The sequence below is a fragment of the Somniosus microcephalus genome, unplaced genomic scaffold, assembly GCF_052327205.1.
Source record: "Somniosus microcephalus isolate GS21.2 unplaced genomic scaffold, FLI_Smic_1.0 unresolved_chr3, whole genome shotgun sequence".
Taxonomy (NCBI): domain Eukaryota; kingdom Metazoa; phylum Chordata; class Chondrichthyes; order Squaliformes; family Somniosidae; genus Somniosus; species Somniosus microcephalus.
In genome coordinates, this window is record NW_028225181.1 from 4,957,795 (window position 1) to 4,977,993 (window position 20,199).

Genomic DNA, 20,199 nt, shown 5'->3' on the forward strand with positions numbered 1-20,199 from the left:
TATTTATTATGTTCTTATGCCAATTAAAGTTCAGATAAAGACAGACCATTCTCCAATACAGACCGTAACATGCTCAGATACTCCCCAGTTCCAATCTCCCTAAACCCTTCATGCTGGGCAGCTGAAGACAAGTTATGTTACAGCAGCAAAGCTCAGCTGGTTACCATGGGCCCAGGAGAGATGTTTAATGATTTGTTTAGCTCATATCATTTCACTAAAAGTCTTTAATTTGCATGGGCTCCGCCATATTATAGAACATTACTAATCCAGATTCTGTCAGCCAACCAGCACTGCCCTCAGTCACACGTGTCTCTGATGTGGGAGGTGTTGGTGGCTGAGCTGTAACTGAGTCCGACTCCGCTCACAGCAGATTGTACCTGAGACTGAGGAGGGTGCAGGTGATCTGAACCCACAGCATCTCACACAGCGACACCTCATTTGAAGACTCTGGTAAGCAGTCGTGTATGAATGGACTTTTAGAACAAGCTCAGAAGTTTGTCACTTGCTAAGTAGGGACTCAGGGATGTGTCTACCGCTTGTCCTGACCCAATACAGTGCGCAGTAAAGACCTGTGGTAGAATATTAGAAGGGGGGTCAGTACCGGGAGACTGGAAAGAGAGCCAATCAATTGGTGTTTATCAAGGAAATGTAAGGAGGTGGCGCTCACCTCTGTCTGTAGGGTCCCAGTGAAGGAGAGAGGTAGAGCTCACCTCGACTGTAGGGTCCCCGTGAGGGAGAGATGTCGAGCTCACGCATCATAAATAGATATACCCACTGATTCCCTCTCCAGCTCCCTATTTAAAGTTTCCACTATTTCCCCATCCCCTCAACTCTCCCTAATACAAATTCTGTGTTTTTACTTCCAGAATATCACCCGGTGAGATGAGGACCCTGCTGCTGATTCTCGGTTACCTGAGTAAGTAATTTTCATTATAAACAAATTGCACCGTGTTTATTTAATATATTTACGTAGCAAACCCTCCCATGGCGCTTCTCGTTCGTGATTTTGATTAGGACAGTTTTAGGGTGTGGCAGGGGTGGAAACCGGATTGGAGAGGTTCAAACGTGGAGTTTAAGTTGAAATTCTTACATTCCTATAATTTATAATTATTTTTATTCGTTCATGGTATGTGGACGTCGCTGGCAAGGCTAGCATTTATTTCCCATCCCTAATTGCCCTTGAGAAGGTGGTGGTGAGCCACATTCTTGAAATACTCCAGTCCGTGTGGTGAAGGTTCTCCCACAGTGTTGTTAGGGAGGGAGCACCCGGATTTTGACCCAGCGATGATGAAGGAATGGCTGATCAGGTTTAAAACTTATGCATTTGTGAGAGGTATTCGATCATCACTGTGGGCAGTTTTGTTCTCCATATTACAAAAAAGGATGTAGAGGTACTGCAGAGGGTGCGAAAAAGTATTTACAAGGTGATACCAGAAATGAGATGTTCTCACTTTCAGGAAAGACTGAAGAGTTTGGAGTTTTTTCTCTAGAAAAGAGGTGACTGAGGGGGGACCTGATCGAGGTCTTGAAAATTATGAATGTAAACGTATAGAAGATGTTTCCACTTATGGCCGAGATGGGATCTAGGGGGCCATCAGTATAAGATAGTCACTGAAAATCCAATAGGGAATTCAGGAGAAACTTCTTTACTTAGAGCTGAGAATGCAGAACTCGCTAACACAGGAAAAAGTCAACGCGAATAGCATAGATTATAGATAAGCACATGATGGAGAGAAGAATCGAACGATATGTTGATAGGGTTAGATGAAGAGTGGTGGGAGGAGTCTCATCGTGGAGATTAAGCACCATTAGGACCAGTTGCGCTGAATGGCCTGTTTCTGTGCTGTCAATTCTTTGTAATTCTATTCTGTACATATTACATAAGATAACACATTCTATACTTTTAATTACTGATCAGATGTAAAATTATACATTTGCAATAGATATATAATATTTCCACTATTGATTGATATTACTAATTATGCATTTGTAATTTATCTTTAATATTTGCAATATTGATCGAAATTATTTATATGGATTTGTAAAAGATGTTGAATATTTGAATTACTGATTGATATTATTTATTGTGGATTTGTAATAGATCTTTAATATTTGCATTATTTATTGATATTATTTATTAAGAAATTGCAATAGATCTTTAATATTTGCATTATTGATCTATGTTATTTATTAAGAATTTTTAATTGATGTTTCATATTTGCATTATTGATGATAATTATTAAGGAATTGCAATAGATCTTTAATATTTGCATTATTGATTGATGTTACTTACTAAAGACTTGTAATAGACCTTTAATATTTGCACTATTGATTGATATTATTTATTAAGAATTTGTATTGATCTTTAATAATTGCATTATTGATTGATGATAATTATTAAGGAATAGCAATAGATCATTAATATTGGCATTATTGACTGATATTATTTGTTAAGGATTTGCAATAGATCTTTAACATTTGCATTATTGATCGATGTTATTTATTACAGCTTTGTAAGAGAACTTTAATATTTGCATTATTAATTGATGATAATTATTAAGAAATTGCAATATATCTTTAATATTTGCAATATTGATTGATGTTACTTACTAATGACTTGTAATTCATCTTTAAGATTTGCATTATTAATTGATATTATTTATTAAGAAATTGTAATAGATCTATAATATTTGTATTATTGATCAATATTAATTATTATGGATTTGTAAAAGCTCTTTAATATTTGCAATATTGATCGAAATTATTTATCAAGGAATTGTAAAGCTTCTTTAATATTTGCATGATTAAGTGGTGTTAATTTTATAAGGATTTGTAATAGTTCTTTAATATTTGCATTATTGATTAATGTTATTTATTAATGTGTTGTAATAGATCCTTAATATTTGCATTATGGATTGATGCTAATTATTAAGAAATTGCAATAGATCTTTAATATTTTCATTATCGATTGATGATATTTATTAAGGATTGTAATATATCCTTAATATTTGCATTACTCATTGTTGTTATTTATTAAGGACTTGAAATAGATCCTTAATATTAGCATTATTAATTGATATTATTTATAATGGATTTGTAATAGATCATTAATATTTGCATTACTGATTGATGATAGTTATTAAGGAATTGTAATAGATCTTTAATATTTGCATTATTGATTGATGTTATTTATTAAGTATTTGTAATAGATCTTTAATATTTGCATTATTGATTGAGGATAATTATTAAGGCATTGTGATAAATCCTTAATATTTGCATTATTAATTGATATTATTTATTATGGATTTGTCATAGATCTTTAATATTTGCATTATTGATTGATGATTAGTTCTAAGGAATTGCAATAGATGTTTACTATTTGCATTATTGATTGATATGATTTATTATAGATTTGCAATAAATCTTTAATATTTCCTTTATTGAACGATATTATGTATTAAGGATTTGTAATACATTTTTGATTTTTGTATTATTGACTGATATTATTTATTATGGTTTTGTAATAGATCTTTCCTATTTGCATTATTGATCGATATTATTTATTATGGATTTGTAATAGATCTATATTATTTGCATTATTGATTGATATTATTTATCATGGATTTATAATAGATCTTTAATATTTAATAGTCCAAAGATGTGCGGGTTAGGTTGATTGGCTTTGATAAATTGACCCTTAGTGTTAGGGGGATTAAATACGTGGGGTTACAGGGATAGGGTGGGATATGTGTTGGTGTAGGGGTTACGGGGATCGGGTGGGATATGTGTCGGTGCAGGCTCGATGGGCCGAAATGGCCTTTATCTGCACTGTGGGGTTTCTGTGATTTCTGTGATTTGCATTATTGATCAATATAATTTATTATGGATTTGTAATGGATGTTTAATATTTGCATTATAAGAACATAAGAACATAAGAAATAGGAGCAGGAGTCGGCCATTCGGCCCCTCGAGCCTGCTCCACCATTCAATAAGATCATGGCTGATCTGATCCTAACCGCCAATCCACTATCACAGAACCATCTCCTGAATCTAACAGAATTAGACACATGAAATAGGAGCAGGATCCGGCTACATGGCCCCTGGGCCCGCTCCGCTACCCACAGGGCCATGACCGATCCGAACCTAGACTCATGTCCAAATTCCTGCCCGCTCCCTGTAACCCTTAATTCCCTTTACTTCTAGGAAACTGTCTATTTCTGTTTTAAATTTATGTAATGATGTAGCTTCTACAGCTTTTTGGGGCAGCATATTCCATGTACCTACCACCCTCTGAGTGAAGTAGTTCCTCCTCATCTCAGTTTTGAAAGAGCAGCCCCTTATTCTAAGACTATGCCCCCTAGTTCTAGTTTCACCCATCACCGGGAACATCCTCCCCGCATCCACCCGATCCAACCCCTTCACAATCTTATATGTTTCAATAAGATCGCCTCTCATTCTTCTGAACTCCAATGAGTAGAGTCCCAATCTACTCAACCTCTCCTCATATGTCCATCCCCTCATCCCCGGGATTAAGCGAGTGAACCTTCTTTGTACTGACTCGAGAGCAAGTATGTCTTTTCTTAAGTATGGACACCAAAACTGTATGCAGTATTCCAGGTACGGTCTCACCAATACCTTGTACAACTGAAGCAATACCTCCCTATTTTTATATTCTATCCCCCTAGCAATGAAAGCCAACATTCCATTGGCCCTCTTAATCACTTGCTGCACCTGCATACTAACTTTTTGAGTTTCGTGCACCAGGACCCCCAGATCCCTTTGTATTTCAGTACTTTCCAGTTTCTTGCCATTAAGATAATAACTTTCTCTACGATTTTTCCTGCCAAAGTGCATAATTAATTGGAATAATTTATCATGGAATGGTAAAGGATCTTAAATATTTGCATTATTGATTAATGCTATTTATAAATGTTTTTAATAGATCCTTAATATTTGCATGATGGATTGATTCTAAATATTAAGGATTTGTAATAGATCTTTAATATTTGTATTAATGATCCCTAAGACACGTACGAGCTATAGAGTGGCGATATTGCAGGACTTTAATTACCCAAATATCAAATGGGATAATGCTAGGGTAAAGGGAAAGGATGCGGAGGTATTTCTGAAATGTGTTCAGGAGAATTTTCTTGACCAGTATGTTCTTGGTCCTTCTATGAAGGAGGCATTGCTGGATCTGGTGCTGGGGAATGTGGTGGGCCTGGTTGACCAAATGTTTGTGGGAGAACAATTGGGTAGAGTGATCATTGTATCATAATATTTAGATTAGCAATAGAGAGGAGCAAAGAACAATCGAGAGTGGAACATCAAAACTGGAATAGGGCTAACGTCAATAGGATGTGGATGGATCTAGGCAGTGTAAAATGGAACCAAAGACTGATAGTAAAAGTTGTAACGGAACAATGGGTGATCTTTAAGCAGGAAATATTCAAAGTACAGGCTAGGTACATTCCAACAAGAGGGAAGGGTAAAGGAATCAAATAAAGGGCTCCGTGGATGATGAGGGAGATGGAGATGATGAAACAATAAAAGAGGGTGTATAATGAATATCAGGTGAATTCTTCAAGTGAGAACCAGACCAACTACAATAAGTTGAGAGGGGGTGTGAAGATGCAAATAAGATTGGCAAAGAGGGAATATGAGAGTAGAATGGCGGTCAACATAAAAGGGAACCCAAAAATCATCTACCGGCATGTAAACAGTAAGCAGGTACTAAGAGGTTGGGTGGGGCCTGTTAGGGACAAATGATGTGATATATGCTGAGAGGCGCAGGGCAATGCCAGATTACTCAATGCGTACTTTGTATCGGTGTTTACTAAGGAGGTGAATGCTGACAAAATATCGGTAGAATTGGAAAAGATAGAGCAATGGAAGGGGTGAAAATTGATAGACAGGATGTACTAGAAAAACTGGGTATCCTGAGAGTGTATAAGTCCCTGGTCCAGATGGCTTGCATCCCAGGTTGCTAAGGTAATGGGGGAGGAGATAACAGAAGGGCTTGCCATAATTTCCAATCTTCCCTAGATGCGGGGGAGGTGCCTGAGGATTGGAAAGTGGCAAATGTGTCACAATTGTTCAAGAAAGGGTGTAAGGACAATCCTAGTAACTACAGGCTGGTCAGTTTAACATCAGTGGTGGGTATAGTTTTGGAAACAATAATCAATAATCAAGTAAAAAATAACGGGCACTTGGAGAGGTTTAACCTAATTAAGGAGATCAAACATAGATTTGTAAAAGGCAGGTCGTGTTTGACGAATCTAAGTGAATTTTTTGATGTAGTAACGTGGAGGATTGATGAAGGGAATGCAATGGATGTTGTTTACATGTCTTTTAGGAAGGCGTTTGACAAAGTGTACATCACCATCTGTATTCAGTGTTCCTCTGAGGACGGAGACACTCCCTGATATCTCTCACTGACCACCGAGATTTCCCAACCATCTGCACTCACTGTTCATCTGGGGGCTGTGATGCCACATGACATGTCTCATTGACCATCGAGTGTCCCTCACCATCTGCACTCAGTGTTCACCTGGGGACTGAGATACCCCATGATATCTCTCACTGACCATCGAGAGTCCCTCACCATCTGCACTCAGTGTTCACCTGGGGACTGAGATACCCCATGATATCTCTCACTGACCATCGAGTGTACCTCACCATCTGCACTCAGTGTTCACCTGGGGACTGAGCTACCCCATGATGTCTCTCACTGGCCATCGAGTGTCCCTCACCACCTGCACTCAGTGTTCACCTGGGGACTGAGATACCCCATGATATCTCTCACTGACCATCGAGTGTCCCTCACCATCTGCACTCAGTGTTCACCTGGGGACAGAGGTACCCCATGATATCTCTCACTGACCATCGAGTGTACCTCACCATCTGCACTCAGTGTTCACCTGGGGACTGAGATACCCCATGATATCTCTCACTGACCATCGAGTGTACCTCACCATCTGCACTCAGTGTTCACCTGGGGACTGAGATACCCCATGATGTCTCTCACTGACCATCGAGTGTCCCTCACCATCTGCACTCAGTGTTCACCTGGGGACAGAGGTAACCCATGATATATCTCACTGACCATCGAATGTCCCTCACCATCTGCACTCAGTGTTCACCTGGGCACTGAGATACCCCATGATATCTCTCACTGACCATCGAGAGTCCCTCACCATCTGCACTCAGTGTTCACCTGGGGACAGAGGTACCCCATGATATCTCTCACAGACCATCGAGTGTCCCTCACCATCTGCACTCAGTGTTCACCTGGGGACTGAGATACCCCATGATATCTCTCGCTGACCATCGAGAGTCCCTCACCATCTGCACTCAGTGTTCACCTGGGGACTGAGATACCGCATGATATCTCTCACTGACCCTCGAGTTTCCCTCACCATCTGCACTCAGTGTTCACCTGGGGACCGAGATACCCCATGATATTTCTCACTGACCATCGAGTGTCCCTCACCATCTGCACTCAGTGTTCACCTGGGGACTGAGATACCCCATGATATCTCTCACTGAACATCGAGAGTCCCTCACCATCTGCACTCAGTGTTCAACTGGGGACTGAGATACCCCATGATATCTCTCACTGACCATCGAGTGTCCCTCACCATCTGCACTCAATGTTCACCTGGGGACTGAGTTACCCCATGATATCTCTCACTGACCATCGAGTGCCCCTCACCATCTGCACTCAGTGTTCACCTGGGGACAGAGATACCACATGATATCTCTCATTGACCATCGAGTGTCCCTCACCATCTGCACTCAGTGTTCACCTGGGGACTGAGATACCCCATGATATCTCTCACTGACCATCGAGAGTCCCTCACCATCTGCACTCAGTGTTCAACTGGGGACTGAGATACCCCATGATATCTCTCACTGACCATCGAGTGTCCCTCACCATCTGCACTCAGTGTTCACCTGGGGACTGAGATACCCCATGATATCTCTCACTGACCATCGAGATTCCCTCACCATCTGCACTCAGTGTTCACCTGGGGACTGAGATACCCCATGATATGTCTCACTGACCGTCGAGTGTCCCTCACCATCTGAACTGTGTTCACCAGCTCAATCTGCAGGTGGCGGAGGCAGTTCCACACTGTTGGAGGTGCCCGCAGGAACTGCAGCTTGAAACTTACCCGCGCACACTGCGTTCTGTAGCTGGGACAGAACAATTAATGCAGAACAGAGTGATCAGCCTGCGAGGTGGAACGGAGAGGGTGAGAGTGAGCCGGACATCCTGAGTCTCTGTGTTAATGGAAGTAAAACGGAAACCAAATTTCAGTGACTCAGATCGAAGCCTGGTTTACAGAATCGCTAAACTCCAGCTTTAAATTTGCTGCTTTCAATTGGGCGACGTGCAGCTGAGGTATTTGCAGCTTTGTGTTTCCTGAGAGCTAAGGGTGAATCTAGAACAGGGAAGACTGTCTGTGAGCAGTGAGTTAGAGCGAGGCTGTGATGGGAGACAGATTGAATCCTGGTTGAGAGAAGGACGAAAGTTTCCCGCTTTCATTTGCGGGATTTTCTACAAGGAAAGAGAGTGAGACTGGATTTATTGGTGCTTCAGGTAGTACAAGTCGCTGTGTAACATTAACTGTACTTTATATTAATAGTAAATAAATTTCTGTCACTCAGTCGCAGACTCCGCACTCACTGGCCCGTGTGAACATCACACACTCCTGGAGGACACCTGGAGGAGCACGGACTGCATTGAGACTGAGTGCGTCGGTGATCTGAATTGGAAGTGTGATTACAATCTTGTTCAAGGATGGTACAGATTTAAAAGGTAACGTGAGGGGGAAATTAGATAAACTACTTGATAAGCGAGGAGTAAATGTACAAAACAGATCAAAGTGTGAGAGTAGGAATGGGAACCGCAGAGAGACAGGGATCATCAATCAGAGCAATGGGGCAGTGAGTTCATCCAGGGGAAGGGGAGCAAACGGACTCCGCACAGAGAAAGGGGGAGAATAAAGGGAGGTACCCGGGATAGAGGGGAATATAGAATGGGGACAGAGAAAAAAGGGAGGTTTCCGGGATAGAGGGGAAAAGAGAACGGGGACAGAAAATAAAGGGAGGTACCCGGGATAGAGGGGAATATAGAACGGGGACAGAGTGTAAAGGGAGATACCTGGGATAGAGGGAAATATAGAACAGCGACAGAAAATAAAGGGAGATACCCGGGATAGAGGGGAATATAGAACGGGGACAGAGTGTAAAGGGAGATAACCGGGATAGAGGGGAATATAGAACGGGGACAGAGAGTAAAGGGAGATACCCGGGATAGAGGGGAATATAGAACGGGGACAGAGAGAAAAGGGAGATACCCATAATAGACGGGAATATAGAACGGGGACAGAGAGTAAAGGGAGATACCCGGGATAGAGGGGAATATAGAACGGGGACAGAGAGTAAAGGGAGACACCCGGGATAGAGGGGAATATAGAACGGGGACAGAGAGTAAAGGGAGATACCCGGGATAGAGGGGAATATAGAACGGGGACAGAGAGTAAAGGGAGATACCCGGGATAGAGGGAAATATAGAACGGGGACAGAGAGTAAAGTGAGTTACACGGGATAGAGGGGAATATAGAACGGGGACAGAGTAAAGGGAGATACCGGGACAGAGGGAAATATAGAACGGGGACAGAGAGTAAAGGGAGATACCCGGGATAGATGGAAATATAGAACGGGGACAGAGAGTAAAGGGAGATACATGGGATAGAGTGTAATATAGAACGGGGACAGAGAGAAAAGGGAGATACCCGGGATAGAGGGGAATATAGAACGGGGACAGAGAGTAAAGGGAGATACCCGGGATAGAGGGGAATATAGAACGGGGACAGAGAGTAGAAAGAGATACCCGGGATAGAGGGGAATATAGAACGGGGACAGAGAGTAGAAAGAGATACCCGGGATAGAGGGAAATATAGAACGGGGACAGAGAGTAAAGGGAGATACCCGGGATAGAGGGGAATATAGAACGGGGACAGAGAGTAAAGGGAGGTACCCGGGATAGAGGGAAATATAGAACTGGGACAGAGAGTAAAGGGAGATACCCGTGATAGAGGGGAATATAGAATGGGGACAGTGAGTAAAGGGAGATTCCCGGGATAGAGGGGAATATAGAACGGGGACAGTGAGTAAAGGGAGATACCCGGGATAGTGGGGAATATAGAACGGGGACAGAGAGTAAAGGGAGATACCCGGGATAGAGGGGAATATAGAACGGGGACAGAGAGTAAAGGGAGATACCCGGGATAGAGGGGAATATAGAACGGGGACAGAGAGTAAAGGGAGATACCTGGGATAGAGGGGAATAAAGAACGGGAACAGAAAGTAAAGGGAGATACCCGGGATAATGGGGAATATAGAACGGGGACAGAGAGTAAAGGGAGATACCCGGCATAGAGGGGAATATAGAACGGGGTCAGAGAGTAAAGGGGAAAACCCGGATAGAGGGGAATATAGAACGGATACAGAGAGTAAAGGGAGATACCCGGGATAGAGGGGAATATAGAACAGAGACAGAGAGTAAAGTGGAATACCCGGATAGAGGGGAATATAGAACGGGGACAGAGATTAAAGGGAGATACCCGGGAAAGCGGGGAACATAGAACGGGGACATAGAGTAAAGGGAGATACCCGGGATAGAGGGGAATATAGAACGGGGACAGAGAGTAAAGGGGAATACCCGGACAGAGGGGAATATAGAACGGAGACAGAGAGTAAAGGGAGATACCCGGGAGAGAGGGGAATATAGAACGGGCACAGAAAGTAAAGGGAGATACCCGGGATAGAGGGGAATATAGAACGGGGACAGAGAGAAAAGGGAGATACCCATAATAGACGGGAATATAGAACGGGGACAGAGAGTAAAGGGAGATACCCGGGATAGAGGGGAATATAGAATGGGGACAGAGAGTAAAGGGAGATACCGGGATAGAGGGGAATATAGAACGGGGACAGAGAGTAAAGGGAGATACCCGGGATAGATGGAAATATAGAACGGGGACAGAGAGTAAAGGGAGATACATGGGATAGAGGGTAATATAGAACGTGGACAGAGAGTAAAGGGAGATACCCGGGATAGAGGGGAATATAGAACGGGGACAGAGATAAAGGGAGATACTGGGGATAGAGGAGAATATAGAACGGGGACAGAGAGAAAAGGGAGATACCCGGGATAGAGGGGAATATGGAACGGGGACAGAGAGTAAAAAGAGATACCCGGGATAGAGGGCAATAATGAACGGGGACAGAGAGTAAAGGGAGATACCCGGGATAGAGGGGAATATAGAACGGGGACAGAGAATAAAGGGAGATACCCGGGATAGAGGGAAATATAGAACTGGGACAGAGAGTAAAGGGAGATACCCGGGATAGAGGGGAATATAGAATGGGGACAGTGAGTAAAGGGAGATACCCGGGATAGAGTGGAATAGAGAACGGGGACAGTGAGTAAAGGGAGATACGCGGGATAGAGGGGAATATAGAACGGGGACAGAGAGTAAAGGGAGCTATCCGGGATATAGGGGAATATAGAACGGGGACAGAGAGTAAAGGGAAATAACCGGGATAGAGGGGAATATAGAACGGGGACAGAGAGTAAAGGGAGATACCCGGGATAGAGGGGAATAAAGAACGGGGACAGACAGTAAAGGGAGATACCCGGGATAAAGGGGAATATAGAACGGGGACAGAGAGTAAAGGGAGATACCCGGGATAGAGGGGAATATAGAACGGGGTCAGAGAGTAAAGGGGAATACCCGGATAGAGGGGAATATAGAACGGGGACAGAGAGTAAAGGGAGATACCCGGGATAGCGGGGAATATAGAACGGGGACAGAGAGTAAAGGGGAATACCCGGATAGAGGGTAATATAGAACGGAGACAGAGAGTAAAGGGAGATACCCGGGAGAGAGGGGAATATAGAACGGGCACAGAGAGTAAAGGGAGATACCCGAGATAGAGGGGAATATAGAACTGGGACAGAGAGTAAAGGGAGATACCCGGGATAGAGGGGAATATAGAACGGGGACAGTGAGTAAAGGGAGACACCCGGGATAGAGGGGAATATCGAACGGGGACAGAGCGTAAAGGGAGATACCCGGATAGAGGGGCATATGGAACGGGGACAAAGAGTAAAGGGAGATACCCGGGATAGAGGGGAATATAGAACGGAGACAGAGAGTAAAGGGAGATACCCGGGATAGAGGGGAATATAGAATGGGGACAGTGAGTAAAGGGAGATACCCGGGATAGAGGGGAATATAGAACGGGGACAGTGAGTAAAGGGAGATACCCGGGATAGAGGGGAATATAGAACGGGGACAGGGAGTAAAGGGAGATACCCGGAATAGAGAGGAATATAGAACGGGGACAGTGAGTAAAGGGAGATACCCGGGATAGAGGGGAATATAGAACGGGGACAGTGAGTAAAGGGAGACACCCGGGATAGAGGTGAATATAGAACGGGGACAGAGAGTAAAGAGAGTTACCCGGGATAGAGGGGAATATAGAACGGGGACAGAGAGTAAAGGGAGACACCCGGGATAGAGGGGAATATAGAACGGGGACAGAGACTAAAGGGAGGTACCTGAGATAGAGGGAAATATAGAACGGGGACAGAGAGTAAAGGGAGATACCCGGGATAGAGGGGAATATAGAACGGGGACAGAGAGTAAAGGGAGATAGCCGGGATAGACGGGAATATAGAACGGGGACAGAGAGTAAAGGGAGATACCCGGGATAGAGGGGAATATAGTACGGGGACAGAGAGTAAAGGGAGATAGCCGGGATAGACGGGAATATAGAACGGGGACAGAGAATAAAGGGAGACACCCGGGATAGAGGGGAATATAGAACGGGGACAGAGAATAAAGGGAGATGCCCGGGATAGAGGGGAACATAGAATGGGGACAGAGAGTAAAGGGAGATACCCGGGATAGAGGGAATATAGAACGGGCACAGAGAGTAAAGGGAGATACCCGGGATAGAGGGGAATATAGTACGGGGACAGAGAATAAAGGGAGATACCCGGGATAGAGGGGGAATATAGAACGGTGACAGAGAGTAAAGGGAAATACCCGGGATAGAGGGGAATATAGAACGGGGACAGTGAGTAAAGGGAGATACTCGGGATAGAGGGGAAAAAAGAACAGGGACAGAGAATAAAGGGAGATACCCGGGATAGAGGTGAATATAGAACGGGGACAGAGAGCAAAGGGAGATACCCGGGATAGAGGGAATATAGAATGGGGACAGAGATTAATGGGAGATACCCGGGATAGAGGGGAATATAGAACGGGGACAGAGAGTAAAGGGATTTACCCGGGATAGAGGGAAAATAGAACGGGGACAGAGAGTAAAGGGAGATACCCGGGATAGAGGGGAATATAGAGCGGGGACAGAGAGTAAAGGGAGATACCCGGGATAGAGGGGAATATAGAACGGGGACAGAGAGTAAAGGGAGTTACCCGGGATAGAGGGAAAATAGAACGGGGACAGAGAGTAAAGGGAGATACCCGGGATAGAGGGGAATATAGAACGGGAACAGAGAGTAAAGGGAGATACCCGGAATAGAGGGGAATATAGAACGGGGACAGAGAGTAAAGGGAGATACCCGGGATAGAGGGAAATATAGAACGCTTCAGAGAGTAAAGGGAGATACCCGGGATAGAGGGGAATATAGAACGGGGACAGAGAGTAAAGGGAGATACCCGGGATAGAGGTGAATATAGAACAGGGACAGAGAGTAAAGGGAGATACCCGGGATAGAGGGGAATATAGAACGGGGACAGAGAGTAAAGGGAGATACCCGGGATAGAGGGGAATATAGAACGGGGACAGAGAGTAAAGGGAGATACCCGGGATAGAGGGGAATATAGAACGGGGACAGAGAGTAAAGAGAGATACCTGGGATAGAGTGAATACAGAACGGGGACAGAGAGTAAAGGGAGATACCCGGGATAGAGGGGCATATAGAATAGGGACAGAGAGTAAAGGGAGATACCCGGGTTGGAGGGGAATATAGAACGGGGACAGAGAGTAAAGGGAGGTACCCGGGATAGAGGGAAATATAGAATGGGGACAGTGAGTAAAGGGAGATACCCGGGATAGAGGGGAATATAGAACGGGGACAGAGAGTAAAGGGAGATACCCGGGATAGAGGGGAATATAGAACGGGGACAGAGAGTAAAGGGAGATACCCGGGATAGAGGGGAATATAGAATGGGGACAGAGAGTAAAGGGAGATACCCGGGATAGAGGGGAATAAAGAACGGGGACAGAAAGTAAAGGGAGATACCCGGGATAATGGGGAATATAGAATGGGGACAGAGAGTAAAGGGAGATACCCGGCATAGAGGGGAATATAGAACGGGGTCAGAGAGTAAAGGGGAAAACCCGGATAGAGGGGAATATAGAACGGATACAGAGAGTAAAGGGAGATACCCGGGATAGAGGGGAATATAGAACAGAGACAGAGAGTAAAGTGGAATACCCGGATAGAGGGGAATATAGAACGGGGACAGAGATTAAAGGGAGATACCCGGGAAAGCGGGGAACATAGAACGGGGACATAGAGTAAAGGGAGATACCCGGGATAGAGGGGAATATAGAACGGGGACAGAGAGTAAAGGGGAATACCCGGACAGAGGGGAATATAGAACGGAGACAGAGAGTAAAGGGAGATACCCGGGAGAGAGGGGAATATAGAACGGGCACAGAGAATAAAGGGAGATACCCGGGATAGAGGGGAATATAGAACGGGGACAGAAAGTAAAGGGAGATACCCGGGATAGAGGGGAATATAGAACGGGGACAGAGAGAAAAGGGAGATACCCATAATAGACAGGAATATAGAACGGGGACAGAGAGTAAAGGGAGATACCCGGGATAGAGGGAAATATAGAATGGGGACAGAGAGTAAAGGGAGATACCCGGGATAGAGGGGAATATAGAACGGGGACAGAGAGTAAAGGGAGATACCCGGGATAGATGGAAATATAGAACGGGGACAGAGAGTAAAGGGAGATACATGGGATAGAGGGTAATATAGAACGTGGACAGAGAGTAAAGGGAGATACCCGGGATAGAGGGGAATATAGAACGGGGACAGAGATAAAGGGAGATACCGGGGATAGAGGAGAATATAGAACGGGGACAGAGAGAAAAGGGAGATACCCGGGATAGAGGGGAATATGGAACGGGGACAGAGAGTAAAAAGAGATACCCGGGATAGAGGGAAATAATGAACGGGGACAGAGAGTAAAGGGAGATACCCGGGATAGAGGGGAATATAGAACGGGGACAGAGAATAAAGGGAGATACCCGGGATAGAGGGAAATATAGAACTGGGACAGAGAGTAAAGGGAGATACCCGGGATAGAGGGGAATATAGAATGGGGACAGTGAGTAAAGGGAGATACCCGGGATAGAGTGGAATATAGAACGGGGACAGTGAGTAAAGGGAGATACGCGGGATAGAGGGGAATATAGAACGGGGACAGAGAGTAAAGGGAGATATCCGGGATATAGGGGAATATAGAACGGGGACAGAGAGTAAAGGGAAATAACCGGGATAGAGGGGAATATAGAACGGGGACAGAGAGTAAAGGGAGATACCCGGGATAGAGGGGAATAAAGAACGGGGACAGACAGTAAAGGGAGATACCCGGGATAAAGGGGAATATAGAACGGGGACAGAGAGTAAAGGGAGATACCCAGGATAGAGGGGAATATAGAACGGGGTCAGAGAGTGAAGGGGAATACCCGGATAGAGGGGAATATAGAACGGGGACAGAGAGTAAAGGGAGATACCCGGGATAGCGGGGAATATAGAACGGGGACAGAGAGTAAAGGGGAATACCCGGATAGAGGGGAATATAGAATGGAGACAGAGAGTAAAGGGAGATACCCGGGAGAGAGGGGAATATAGAACGGGCACAGAGAGTAAAGGGAGATACCCGAGATAGAGGGGAATATAGAACTGGGACAGAGAGTAAAGGGAGATACCCGGGATAGAGGGGAATATAGAACGTGGACAGAGAGTAAAAGGAGATACCCGGGATAGAGGGGAATATAGAACGGGGCAGTGAGTAAAGGGAGACACCCGGGATAGAGGGGAATATCGAACGGGGACAGAGCGTAAAGGGAGATACCCGGATAGAGGGGCATATGGAACGGGGACAAAGAGTAAAGGGAGAAACCCGGGATAGAGGGGAATATAGAACGGAGACAGAGAGTAAAGGGAGATACCCGGGATAGAGGGGAATATAGAATGGGGACAGTGAGTAAAGGGAGATATCCGGGATAGAGGGGAATATAGAACGGGGACAGTGAGTAAAGGGAGATACCCGGGATAGAGGGGAATATAGAACGGGGACAGAGAGTAAAGGGAGATACCCGGAATAGAGAGGAATATAGAACGGGGACAGTGAGTAAAGGGAGATACCCGGGATAGAGGGGAATATAGAACGGGGACAGTGAGTAAAGGGAGACACCCGGGATAGAGGTGAATATAGAACGGGGGCAGAGAGTAAAGGGAGTTACCCGGGATAGAGGGGAATATAGAACGGGGACAGAGAGTAAAGGGAGACACCCGGGATAGAGGGGAATATAGAACGGGGACAGAGACTAAAGGGAGGTACCTGAGATAGAGGGAAATATAGAACGGGGACAGAGAGTAAAGGGAGATACCCGGGATAGAGGGGAATATAGAACGGGGACAGAGAGTAAAGGGAGATAGCCGGGATAGACGGGAATATAGAACGGGGACAGAGAGTAAAGGGAGATACCCGGGATAGAGGGGAATATAGTACGGGGACAGAGAGTAAAGGGAGATAGCCGGGATAGACGGGAATATAGAACGGGGACAGAGAATAAAGGGAGACACCCGGGATAGTGGGGAATATAGAACGGGGACAGAGAATAAAGGGAGATACCCGGGATAGAGGGGAACATAGAATGGGGACAGAGAGTAAAGGGAGATACCCGGGATAGAGGGAATATAGAACGGGGACAGAGAGTAAAGTAAGATACCCGGGATAGAGGGAAATATAGAACGGGGACAGAGAGTAAAGGGAGATACCCGGGATAGAGGGGAATATAGTACGGGGACAGAGAGTAAAGGGAGATACCCGGGATAGAGGGGGAATATAGAACGGTGACAGAGAGTAAAGGGAAATACCCGGGATAGAGGGGAATATAGAACGGGGACAGTGAGTAAAGGGAGATACTCGGGATAGAGGGGAAAAAAGAACGGGGACAGAGAATAAAGGGAGATACCCGGGATAGAGGTGAATATAGAACGGGGACAGAGAGCAAAGGGAGATACCCGGGATAGAGGGAATATAGAATGGGGACAGAGATTAATGGGAGATACCCGGGATAGAGGGGAATATAGAACGGGGACAGAGAGTAAAGGGATTTACCCGGGATAGAGGGAAAATAGAACGGGGACAGAGAGTAAAGGGACATACCCGGGATAGAGGGAAATATAGAACGGGGACAGAGAGTAAAGGGAGATACCCGGGATAGAGGGGAATATAGAACGGGGACAGAGAGTAAAGGGAGTTACCCGGGATAGAGGGAAAATAGAACGGGGACAGAGAGTAAAGGGAGATACCCGGGATAGAGGGGAATATAGAACGGGGACAGAGAGTAAAGGGAGATACCCGGAATAGAGGTGAATATAGAACGGGGACAGAGAGTAAAGGGAGATACCCGGGATAGAGGGAAATATAGAACGGGGTCAGAGAGTAAAGGGAGATACCCGGGATAGAGGGGAATATAGAACGGGGACAGAGAGTAAAGGGAGATACCCGGGATAGAGGTGAATATAGAACAGGGACAGAGAGTAAAGGGAGATATCCGGGATAGAGGGGAATATAGAACGGGGACAGAGAGTAAAGGGAGATACCCGGGATAGAGGGAGTATAGAACGGGGACAGATAGTTAAGGGAGATACCCGGGATAGAGGGGAATATAGAACGGGGACAGAGAGTAAAGAGAGATACCCGGGATAGAGGGGAATATAGAACGGGGACAGAGAGTAAAGGGAGATACCCGGGATAGAGGGGAATATAGAACGGGGACAGAGAGTAAAGGGAGATACCTGGGATAGAGGGGAATATAGAACGGGGACAGAGAGTAATGGGAGATACCCGGGATAGAGAGGAATATAGAATGGGGACAGAGAGTAAAGTGAGATACCCGGGATAGAGGGGAATATCGAACGGGGACAGAGCGTAAAGGGAGATACCCGGATAGACGGGCATATAGAACGGGGACAAAGAGTAAAGGGAGATACCCGGGATAGAGGGGAATATAGAATGGGGACAGAGAGTAAAGGGAGATACCCGGGATAGAGGGGAATATAGAATGATGACAGAGAGTAAATGTAGATACCCGGGATAAAGGGAATACAGAACGGGGACAGAGAGTAAAGGGAGATACCCGGCATAGAGGGGAATATAGAACGGGGACAGAGAGTAAAGATGAGATACCCGGGATAGAGGGGAGTATAGAACGAGGACAGAGAGTAAAGGGAGATACCCGGGATAGAGGGGAATATAGAACGGGGACAGAGAGTAAAGGGAGATAACCTGGATAGAGAGAAATATAGAACGGGGACAGAGAGTAAAGGGAGATACCCGGGAATGAGGGGAATATAGAATGGGGACAGAGAGTAAAGAGAGATACCCGGGATAGAGGGGAATATAGAACGGGGACAGAGATTAAAGGGAGATACCCTGGATAGAGGGGAATATAGAACTGGGACAGAGAGTAAAGTGAGATACTCAGGATAGAGGGGAATATAGAACGGGGACAGAGAGTAAAGGGAGATACCCGGGATAGAGTGGAATATGGAACGGGGACAGAGAGTAAAGTGAGATACTCAGGATAGAGGGGAATATAGAACGGGGACAGAGAGTAAAGGGAGATACCCTGGATAGAGTGGAATATACAATGGTGACAGAGAGTAAAGGGAGATACCCGGGATAGAGGGGAATATAGAACGGGGACAGAGAGTAAAGGGAGATACCCGGGATAGAGGGGAATATAGAACGGGGACAGAGAGTAAAGGGAGATGCCCGGGATAGAGGGGAATATCGAACGGGGACAGTGAGTAAAGGGAGATACCCGGGATAGAGGGGAATATAGAACGGGGACAGTGAGTAAAGGGAGATACCCGGGATAGAGGGGAATATAGAACGGGGACAGAGAGTAAAGGGAGATACCCGGGATAGAGGGGAATATAGAACAGGGACAGAGAGTAAAGCGAGATACCCAGGATAGAGGGGAATATTGAACTGGGACAGAGAGTGAAGGGAGATACCCAGGATAGAGCGGAATATAGAACGGGGACAGAGAGTAAAAGGAGATACACGGGATAGAGTGGAATATAGAACGGGGACAGAGAGTAAAGTGAGAGACCCGGGATAGAGGGAATACAGAACGGGGACAGAGAGTAAAGGGAGATACCCGGGAAAGAGGGGATTATAGAACGGGGACAGAGATTAAAGGGAGATACCCGGGATAGAGGGGAATATAGAACGGGGACAGAGAGTAAAAGGAGATACCCGGGATAGAGGGGAATATAGAACGGGGACAGAGAGTAAAGGGAGATACCCAGGATAGAGGGGAATATTGAACGGGGACAGAGAGTGAAGGGAGATACCCAGGAGAGAGCGGAATATAGAACGGGGACAGAAAGTAAAAGGAGATACACAGGATAGAGGGGAATATAGAACGGGGACAGAGAGTAAAGTGAGATAACCGGGATAGAGGGAATACAGAACGGGGACAGAGAGTAAAGGGAGATACCCGGGATAGAGGGGATTATAGAACGGGGACAGAGAGTAAAGGGAGATACCCGGGATAGAGGGCAATATAGAACGGGGACAGAGAGTAAAGAGAGATACCCAGGATAGAGGGGAATATAGAACGGGGACAGAGAGTAAAGGGAGATACCCGGGATAGAGGGGAATATAGAACGGGGACAGACAGTAAAGGGAGTTACCCGGAATAGAGGGGAATATAGAACGGGGACAGACAGTAAAGGGAGATACCCGGGATAGAGGGGAATATAGAATGGGGACAGAGAGTTAAGTGATATACCCGGGATAGAGGGAGTATAGAACGGGCACAGAGAGT

General features: G+C 45.4%; 1 pseudogene across 1 annotated transcript in view; it reads left to right on the top strand.

The window, feature by feature from the left end:
• Positions 1 to 882: 882 nt before the first annotated feature.
• Positions 883 to 20,199, top strand: part of LOC147091177 (uncharacterized) — a 279,795-nt pseudogene continuing 260,478 nt past the window's right edge. The window contains exons 1-2 of the transcript XR_015075175.1: positions 883 to 916; positions 8,674 to 8,824. The product of XR_015075175.1 is annotated as an uncharacterized LOC147091177 (transcript). The remainder of the gene's footprint in view (positions 917 to 8,673; positions 8,825 to 20,199) is intronic.